The sequence below is a fragment of the Montipora capricornis genome, chromosome 3, assembly GCF_036669925.1.
Source record: "Montipora capricornis isolate CH-2021 chromosome 3, ASM3666992v2, whole genome shotgun sequence".
NCBI classification, from domain to species: Eukaryota; Metazoa; Cnidaria; class Anthozoa; order Scleractinia; family Acroporidae; genus Montipora; species Montipora capricornis.
In genome coordinates this window covers 43,468,704-43,478,703 of record NC_090885.1, presented here as the reverse complement: position 1 = coordinate 43,478,703, position 10,000 = coordinate 43,468,704, and positions in this window count along the sequence as shown.

Sequence of the window (10,000 nt, the reverse complement as noted above, 5' to 3'; positions counted from 1 at the left end):
TGCATGGAGCACCTATGTCTAGAACAGAAACAAAAGGACTGAGCGAAAGAGAATGACAACTCAAAACAGAATACCGGTAATAGCTCATACTTAACACACAAATTCTTTCCTTGGGCACTAAACCATTTGTTATTTTTACGAATCCGTTTGCCCAGCTGGCTTTCGTTGTGCCTCAACTGTGACAAGAAAAGTTCTCCCTTATGTAAACAAATAAACAAGTATTGCAATGAGTTCTCGTAAAACTAGGGGGAAATCTCAGAAGTTTGTTTAAAGCACCCAAATGTTATTTAAGTGCTGGAGCAGATCGTGTTCGAAGTTCGTCCTTTCTTGGTTGTATTGCCGTAGTTTGCCGATTCTTGTACCAAGCCAACCTGGAGTGTTTCAATGAAATACATCAAAATGTGAATGATCTTGTTTTCAGAGATGAAGTGGAATAAAGTACATCAGTAAAACTCCTCTTTGACCTTGAACTGACAAAGTTGTTTTTATGGCTTCTAATTTTAGCATGATTGGTACCTTATTGGTATTAATTTTCGCATCGCTTTAATTTCAATTTTAAAAAAATCGCGAACTTAAAGCGACGCAAAAAAAAAATTCCTGCGAAATTTAATGTCGCAAAATTTAATACCCTCCTATATTTCTAGTTTTCTCAATTTAATGAAGAAACAGTTATTTCTCTTGTAGCAGCATTTCAATTGCTCTCCAACAATCAGACTCCAAACCTCTTTATAAACGTGAAACTCGTGAAGACCGCACTTAAACGAATACGTGATAGACCCACTTGGATCTCTGCTCGCCATTGTAATCTGGTGTGTTTGCTGTTCCACTCCGTGGGTGGTCCGTTGCAGTTTATTGTATTATGACAGCTAACACGTATCTGTAAACTAAGATTGTTGAACCAACAACAATACACAATAGACTTCCTGTTCCTTTTATTGGCGTGACAGCGCTGCGAAGACGGCCGCATTCTGGTTTAAGTTTCTTTGGTGAAATGTCCTTGTTTTGTTGTGGTTTCACAGTTCAAAAGAAAAACATAACGAAACGTCCAAACAATTCTGATGCCTCTGAAGATCTGGAAATTGTCGAAATTCAGTCTGCTCTGGCCTACTTTCCAAGGCAAGAAAGCACTTCCTTGGCAATGTCGAATATCATGCTGTGGAATCGTCCGTTTTGAGCTTGGCGAATCCTCACTCGACTGAAGGTTCCTTGGCTACTTCAGCAGCACGAAAACGTGAAAAATACCAACACTATTCGGCTGAAACACGCGCCAAGATCGGGAAATATGCCAGTGAGAATGGTAATTCGAAAGCCATCAATTATTTCAAAGAGGAACTCCCAAAATTAAAGGAAAGTACTGTAAGGACTTTCAAGCAGGCTTATGAGAAGAGACTACACGAGGAGAAGAAAAAAGGTAACATAGGCGCAACTATCACTGCTATCCCTAGTGACACCCGTGGGTGGCCACCAATACTCCGTGACCTCTACAGTAAATTAATCTCTCCTCTTAAGGTGGAGTAGTTAATTTCTGTGTCGGGAAGGCAACAGCACTGGCGCTTGTTGATTGTAATAAGACGCCATATTTAAGAGAATTTGAGCCTACAGTGACTTGGGTGAAGTCCATTTACAGGCGCTGCAATTTTACTCGCCAAGCGGGAACAACCACTCGACCTCCAGTTGCCAGAGGAATGTTTGAAGAATGTAAGCTTACATTTCTCACTGACATTAACAAGTTGATGACAGAGAAAAAGATTCCTCCTGAGTTGGTGTTAAATGCGGATCAAACTCCTTGCGCGTATGTTTCTGTCGGGAGAATGATGATGGTTGCAAGAAATTCCTCGTCAGTTGCAATTAAAAGTCTGACTGATAAGAGAAACATCACTCTCACCTTTGTTATCACTTTATCAGGAGAATTCTTACCCATGCAAGTCATATACCAAGGAAAAAACAACAGCCAGCCAACCAAGAGGTTTTAAATTCCCCAAAGGATTCGCGATTTCCCAGAATCCGAAACATTACTCTAATGAACATGAAACTGTAACCTTGATAGATAAAGTAATTGCCCCCTATGTCGAGAGGAACAGAAAGGAGCTCGAACTGGCACCGACTCAAAAAGCTCTGCTGATCTGGGATGTGTTTAAAGGCCAAAAAAGCGCAAAGGTTTCGGAGAAATTGGCATCGCTAAATATTATGATTGTGTCGGTGCCCGTCAACAGGACCCATTTCTTTCAGCCTCTGGAACTCACCGTCAATGGCGAGGCCAAGAGATTTATGAAGGACAAGTTTACGGCATGGTACTCAAATGAAGTAAAGCAGCAAATAGAATCGGGAGGCGACAGCACTGATGTTAATGTGGATCTGAGACTAACAGTCCTAAAACCACTTCATGCTGTCTGGTTGGACCTTTACAACCACCTGACCAGTCCTGTGTGTGTGCGACTCATCGCGAAAGGATGGGAGAAAGCCGGGATCTCTGACCTCTTAGATGGACAAACGGATCTGGCTCCAGAAGACCCATTCACTGACATTGAGCTCGCCCTAGAAATTGAATAGAGGCCCAAAACTTTAGGCCAATGGTACCAATGTACAATGTAAATATGTATGCAATTGCAAAGACTGTTAAGCATGATAATAATGTCTTTGACTAAGCCTAATGGTACAGATGCGGTTTCTATAGTTTAATTACTGGGTTGCCAAACCCAGTCGGAATCTCTGTAACGTTTCGTCGTTTTATTTTTTCCTGTGTCGGTAAAAGTCTTTTTGTGCGTAGAGCTTTCTGCTCGTATTTTCTTAGGATAGAGAGGGTAGTGGAAATGCTTAGATTTCTCTGATGGACACAGTAGAATGATAAACTTAACCTGCAATGGCGTCGAAAGTCGTGTAACGGGAATGGCGTTTTAGTGGATCTTTGAACAAAATATACCCTTATGAAGCTCAATAATGGCAAGTCAATTGGATATTGAAAAAGAGGGGCGGTGGAATCTTAGAAGCGACAAGTAATGGACTTCGACAATAATCTATTCCCCTTTCGAGCCGAAATGAAAGTGAGCTGCATTTCAAATATTTTACCAAGTGTGCTGTTATGTAGAACACTGAAACCAAATGGAAAATTCTCTGGTAACTTATGGGTTCAACAAAGACAGAGAACGAATCGAACACCTTAAGTGGATCTGTGATCAACTCTGCACAGTCTACAGGTAAAGAAAATAATTGGAAATGTGACAGCCAAGAATTATTTGAAAGAAAGCTTGTCGTCTATTTTGTGCTTCATTATTCAAGGAAAAGGTACTTCATGACAACGGTTTGATCCTGGAAGTTTAGTTTATTGTAATATTGCGCATATTTGACACGATTGAGTATTTTCTCTTCACGCACATAATGAAATACGAATGGGTTTTTTCGTGTAATAGCAAATATGTTGTTTGTTTCAAAAAATTGTTCGCTGGAAAAGGTGGCCTTTATGAATTCATCATGTTTTATAATATGCGAGCTTAACTGGATAGTTTTTATGGCAATAGTAAAGCATTTTCGTGTCAAAATGAGGTTAGCGTCTTTCTGTTGTACTAACTTAATTAAATATAAATATACATTTTGCCTCGTGAGTTTGTTAATCTCGTTAACCAGCAATGGCGTCAAAAGTCATTGCAACGCGGATGGCGTTGTAGTGCATCTTATGTTGTTTGTTTCAATAAAATGTTTCGCTGGAAAAGGATTCCGTGATATTTTCTGCCTTTGTGAATTATCATATCATGTTGTGTATTGAATTTTCGCGCTTAAGGTTGAAATGTGATACGGGAGGATATTTTTAGTATTGCTCACGAAAATAAACAGGTCTGTTGGAAGCGTGCTTGAGTTTCAACAAAATGAGCCCCAAAATCAGCAAAAAATTGTGATGCCGATGAATAATAAAGTAGGTGCTATTTCCAAAATGTTGGAATTACCTGGTGATAAATAACCTTGTGTTCGAAAGTAAATTTTTGACTTACCGTAAACTTCCATGTATAAGCCGCATCCCAAATTGAGAAGCGCAGATTTTGGAAAACAAGAGGCTACAAGTAGCCTATACTCGGGCCTGCAAAAGTACAGTGAGTGGTGTATGGTTAATTTAGCGCTAAAGAAAAGAACAGAGAGAAGTTTGTGCTTCTCACATCGGCCTTACATTACGATTCTCATGATGTTTAACTGTGTATGTAGTGAATACCCGGGCCCAGATTATCTTCATTACAGGTGGTGACAATGACCACTGGACCATGGAAACGAGGTAAAAATAGTGTATTTATGCCAAAGTGGCTAAGGCTGACATTGTTTTTACTGATCGATGGGTATTCTTGCTCAGTGTTTGAGAAAGGAAACGCTAATTGAACGGCTTAACATGAAACGGAATGACTCGTCGAATCTTTTTTTGCAGAAAAAAATGAAAGAGAAACAAAGGTGACATGTGAAAACATCTTTCCAAGATGACCAAACTTTCGTGCAGTGGTGCACGTAAAGGTCACTTTGTCAGGTGCGCGACACGTGAAGATGTGCACTATATCTCGACACTTGAAAATACTTCCAGAAGTGCAAAAGTTCCTTGAGGCCATGCCAAATGAATCCATAGCACGAGAATCAAATATTTAAAATATACCATTTGTTGTAATTTACATACTTGCAGTAATATGCAGCCAGTTGTCAAAATAATTACGTTATTTGCCATCTGGGAGGTTCGTATAGGGAAAAAATGTGACCGAGGCCTTGAAATTGCTGCTTTTTCAAGAACGATGTCACAGTTTTTTCCTATACAGACCCACCCTTTGCTGGTAAATAACTTTTTTTTCCCTCTCCCCCATCCTCTCTGAAATAATTACGTTATTTGCCAGCTGGCAGTAATCTGAGATCTGGGGGCAAAGTCTTTATGTCCTCGTTTTATTTACAACAAAACCATTGATTATATGACCTTGAGCGGCCGACTACAAAGAAGGCGAGTACGGTCACGTGTCATTAATCGTATCTCATTTAAAGAGAAAAACATGTACTCGTTTATGTGCACAATACATCGAAGAATAAAGTCTACAAATACCTATTTTACCTTCAAATACTTACCCCTGCATAACATTTCAAATTCTGTTTTTTGTGAATCGTCTCATGATTACGTGTTACATACGAACCATGGCAATTACTAGCTTTACAATCATTGGTTCCTCGTTAATCCAATTTATTACTAAGACTTATTTGCATTACTAATTAACACGAAAAGGGATAACTTGGGAATTTTTAAGAATATATCGCTTTCAGCTAACCCAAAATCATTCAGATATTCAAAACGTCCTATGCATAATCCATTTCTTTCGCCTTTGTGTTTGTCAGCATTATGATTTGGAATATTTTAGGTTTACGTGTTCACAAGTTTGTTTTTGTATCTCCTATATGTTTAGATTTCCAATTACTCACTCTGTTTCCATTGGGCACTCTAATTCGCTGTGTAAATAGTTCACCCTAAATTCAAAATAGATACGTTTCGTTTCCGAGAAAACAAAACATTCTTTTACGAATCATACCAGGTATTCCTGATTTCTGCATAAATTTAAGTTTCATTTTGCATTTACCTGTTCATCCACGCTTTTTGGAAAAGTGGTACATACACTGTACCACGTGCGTGTTAAACGCATACCTGAGGTAGATATTTTGGTTGTGTTTATGAGGAAGTGACCTCCCTTGCTATGTCGATGCTCACGCAAATCAAAACAAAAGTACTTTTGCTTGTCGAGACCTGTATTTCTCCTTCGGAATGAAGTCTTTATTATCATTGAGAATCAAATAACTGTACGGCCTTTCAAACTACAACAAAGTTATTTTCTAAAGAGCTGATCACATTTTCCACTGATGACATCAAATCTTGTGAAACTAGAACAGAACTATACAAACAAGATGGCAGTGAACACGATCGCTAATATGGCTATTTGAACAAAGGATATAAGCTAGACCATTTCAAGAAACAAACTGTTTAACAATGAAAAAGAAAAAAACGTAATAGACAAAAAACTTATCTCCGTAGTCAATGGTACACTGAGCGGTAGGCTATTTGTTCGTGGTGAAAATGGTACAAGCGTGAGGCCATTTGTTCGCTGTGCAAATGTTTTTACTTTGTCTTCAGAAGATTCCAATATAGCGTCCATTTGTTTGTGGAGTTATTTTCTTTGTCGCTGTCATCTTTAGAGTAGTTCTCAATAAGGAACACGCTGCTTATTAAATAATTAGTGTTTTGACTTGTATCACTTTCAATAGTTGCGTCCATTTCAGTTACATTCGAGTATATTCTTGTTTCATTCAGTTCGCGGAACGACCCGTTTCGAAGCTGACACTTGACATCTTTTAGTGTGGGTCTACCGCGAAAAGCGTATGCCTTTCTTTGTATGTGCTTTGAGTGCCCCAAGAAGAAATCGTTTAAGCCAAAGCAATGCCGGTCTTCAGTAATCCAAACAACGCATCACAGAGCTCTTCATGATCTTGGATAACCAAAGTAAACAGCGCCACGTGGCTTCTATTGTGCATTACCCAATCAAAACACCGCCACGTGCTTTCTGTTGTGCATTGCCCAATCAAAGACGGCCACGTTTTTCTATTATGCATTTTGCTGCACAGGAAAAAACTGAAATCTAACGTCTTTTATAACTCGAGCCCCTATGGGGCCCGAGTAAAAATGTAATACAATAAAGTTTGAAGTTCCAGTAACGTTCTATTGCTATAAACCAACAAGGACAAACAATCAAGGTTTCACCGTAAAGTTGAAATTCCTTCCATATTGAAACAAAACGAACGAGTGCTTAGTAGCCAAGCTTTAAGTGTGGGGAGGAGTCTGGGCCAGGGCCTACGTTGCAGTAAGTTTTTGAACACGGATGTGATGCCTGGGTATCATGACCACGTCTATAAAGATGTACCCACAATAGGCGAAAAAATTCATGCAGAACAGGAGCTTGATAATGCAGGCGACAAATTTGCCGAGAAGGTGGTCAAGGACAACGATACAGTCGGTCATTTACCTTGCGAGTACTCGCGAATGTTGTGGTATTTTATCGCACATTGCGGAAAGATATGCGTGGAAGTGACTGGCCAAAGACGTCACTGCAAACAGCTGTGCGGAGGAATGGAGATTCCTTGTAGGTTGGTGTTTACTTGTTCGAGTAAAGCGAAAATTAATCGCTTGAAAGAACTCTTGGAGAGCAAGATTCGCCAATAAATACTGGAAGACACAAACGGCTTCTTTAGGAGCCACCACTCATTAAAAAGTCAATGAACAACAGCAACATGCTCTCAGTTTCTTTTATGTTTCTTTACTGAGATCTTAAGAAGTTGTATGAATATTAATGAGGTTTTTTAAAACTCCAAACACAGATGTATCCATGGATAAGCTGCACCCTGGATTTATGGCCTTAATTTTGTGAAAAAATGTGCGGCTTATACATGGACGTTTACGGTAGCAGAAACAATGGTCGACCCTCAAGTGTTTGGGCGATTGTGATCTTTGTTTTGACTTCGCTCATTTATTGTCAAACTTTATAGCACTTGACAGGAAAAGAAACGCATCAATATTTGTTTTTGCATAAAGCAAGCTAACAAAATCTGTACCTTGCTGAGTTCGCATTTGTTAGCGTTAATAGTATTTTCGGTCCAATGCTTCTGTTTTACGAAGGGGTGTATGTTTGAGGTAACCCATCCAGATACTAAATAGGGCTTAACTTTAGTAGACTTTAGTATTACAAAGCTGTCAGATGCTCAGAGGGCACGCTTAAACTTGTGGTGAAAGAAGTTGTGAGAGAGCTTGAAAATTATCAACATATCAGCCCAGAAGCCAATGTTTCTCACTTCCCATGTATTTTCTTCAATCTTTCGATACTGGGTTCAGTACTTTGCTAGTAACCACATGTCTTCTCAGGCTATTTACCCAAGACTTCTACCATGGCACTACAATGATAGACAATACCAAAACAATATCGTGCACTGTTAGAGCTCCATACTACGCAAGGACAACTTGAATCTCCTGGAAGACAACACACAGCTCAGTTGACATTTTATATGGAATAAATCGCTGTGTTACTTCACTACCACACATAAGCACTGCGTGTCTATTTTTTCTAAAGAGGACAGGAATTTCTTCTTTCTGACAAATGATTAATTAATAGGCCAGTAGCCAGGTTTTTAACCTCAGAAAAGGAACTGTTTCGTCGTACGAACGTGTGAGGACCTGTAAGCCAAAGGGCCTCTACTGGTATGACTTCTGGGTGACCCCTTAAATGATCTTAATGACGCCCCAACTTGAAAAAATGTTTCTGGAACGGTGCACGTACCACAGGCAACCCACTGTACTCTCATGGAGGGTCTAGTTTGGTTTTGTTATGAGTTGATGATTTTCAGCAATAAGAAGTGTAAAATAATAATAAAACTCGCAAAATATGTTTTCTTTTTCATTTTCGCGAAAATTAATTCCCTAAGAAAATAGTTTTGCACCCAAATCGCTAAAATAAAGACCCACAAAATATGCTGACCTTTTTTTCCCGAAATTAAGTGCCCGCAAAAATTAGTACCAATAAGGTATTCGCTGGCTATTGACAGTTGACTCTGAAATGGCTTTTTTTTCTTTTCAATTCGCTTGCTGAGGTCGTGCATAATGCTTGTTTTCTTTTAAAACTCATTCGTTTCACGAAAAAATTATTGCCAAACTGGTGAATTGCAACGTAAATTTCACTGGAAAACTGATGTTGCACTCATCGCTTCGTGATTCATGCGATATTGGTTTTCTGCTTAAAATTTACCATGGAAGTCATTAGTTAGGCAATGAATTTTTCTATAGAAGAAAGCAAAGAAAATGATTTAATTATTTAAGCAGCAACCGGAAACATTTTCACAAACCATATAGGCAGTAAGAATAAATGACCAGGGAGCTCCGCTTTTAGGCTTGGCTAAATCTAGATATTAGATTCTTTTCAATGTCGGCATTTAGTCCATGACACCAACAGCTTTCACATACCAACTTCTCTGTTCATTCTAATCCCAGATGACCACACTGACATTGGACACGTTTCAGGAGTTTGTCGAGAAGACTGTCAGGTACGAGTAACTTTAGATGGTTATTGCCATGTTTAGGAGAGTTACTGCGGCTGAGAACTCCCATCTTCTCTACAATATGGTCCCACTGGTTTAGAAGCTGTTTAGTTTCATGTGTCTTGGCCTCCTTCTCTCTTGGTGATGGCTTATGACCAGTGGCACGTTTTGGTTGGATCCACACTCTGCAACTTGGGTAGCTGCTTAACGTTCCAAGAAGGTACTGGACTGGCAGTATACTCCTGGTTAGGTTCTCTGCTAGCAACCCTACTGACTGGTGTAGCTGTCCTTGCACAGATTCAAGTACATTGGTAGTTTTGGGGGATGATCCACATCACACTCTTCTTGCTGCTCTTTCAAGTACCAAATTGGTGCTGTTCCACTCCTTCAGCTTGCTCTCTCGCCAAAAGAATGAAGAGCTTTCCAATTTCAATCGATTTATACACGATGATTAACTTTATCCACATGGATATTTAGTTGAATAAGTGTTTTTAAAGAAAAAGAGGCAAAGAATTGAATAAGCCTGTAAATCCACCGCATACATTTAGCTCGGTGAATACGAAAACAGGCTGGAATTCAATAAGCTTCCTTGGTATTGTTGACTGCTTCACAAGCGACGTACGGTTATTGGTCAAGCACAACAATAGAGACTGCTGCCATGACATCACCTTGATTAAATTTTTGACATACATGTAATCATACTGTAATTTATTTCGATAAACATTTTACTCACCTTCCTCTGCTTCTGTTGGTTATACGTTTTCTTCAGGTCTTTCTTGCCCCATTTTTTGCTGTTCGTCACTAATTTGCCGCCTGCAATCACGACATCTTGCTCTTTCTTTCTTTTGTTGTTCCTCACTCTGTCGACGCCCTTCTCTCGTGCTCTTTCCTGCTCCTTCTGCCATTGTTCGTCACTATAATTGAG